This window comes from Eschrichtius robustus, chromosome 5 (genome assembly GCF_028021215.1).
Source record: "Eschrichtius robustus isolate mEscRob2 chromosome 5, mEscRob2.pri, whole genome shotgun sequence".
Taxonomy (NCBI): domain Eukaryota; kingdom Metazoa; phylum Chordata; class Mammalia; order Artiodactyla; family Eschrichtiidae; genus Eschrichtius; species Eschrichtius robustus.
Window position 1 is genome coordinate 32,541,688 of NC_090828.1, and position 809 is coordinate 32,542,496.

The following is an 809-nucleotide window of genomic DNA, read 5'->3' on the forward strand; positions in this document are numbered from 1 at the left end:
GCCCCTGCCCCCCACAGTCATGCAGCCTAGCCTGGGCCACTTCTCCCCCAGTCCTCTCCCTTGTTCAGTGTTTGCAAACTGTGTTCTGTGAACCATTAATTCCAAGACATGCAATTCCTATTAACACATTAAATATGTTTAATGCCTTGCAGAAAAAGTAATTCCTTGAAATGTATTCAACCCGGGATTTTCCACACTTTTTTTTTTTTTTTTTTTTTTGACCATAAACAGTGGTTAAAAATACAAAACAAAACAAAATTCAGCAGCTCAGCTTCTTGCCGCTCGCTGTTCCGGCCGCGCTCTCCGCTCCGCGTCATCATGCCTCGCAAAACTGAAGAAATCAAGGACTTTCTGCTTACAGCCAGGCAAAAGGACTCCAAGTGACGCCAAGAAAAATAAGGATAATGTGAAGTTTAAAGTTCGATGCAGCGGATACCTTTACACCTTGGTCATCACAGACAAAAAGAAGGCAGAGAAGCTGAAGCAACCCCTGCCCCCAGGTTTGCCAGTGAAGGAGCTGAAATGAACCAGGCACGCTGATTTGAACTGTATTAACATTTTAAAAATTAAAAAAAAAATTTAAAAATCATCAGTTCAAGTAACTAGTGTTCTGGGGAATCCTGTTTGGGAAGTGCTACCCTGATTTTCAATTCAAATATTATTGCTATGGAACTGGGTAGCTCTGGGAGCCCACTCCATTCTTTCCAGCAAGACTTCCTCACATAAATCTTGCTGCTTTGCCCCTTAATAGAAAACAGAGGAGGCTCACCCCACCCATTTTAGCCGGAGATAGCTAAAATGAAGGGAAA

At 42.6% G+C, this 809-nt stretch overlaps 1 pseudogene; it reads left to right on the top strand.

Annotated features, from left to right (window-relative positions):
* Window positions 1-318: 318 nt before the first annotated feature.
* On the top strand, window positions 319-526 carry LOC137764791 (large ribosomal subunit protein eL38-like; annotated as a pseudogene).
* Window positions 527-809: the final 283 nt, after the last annotated feature.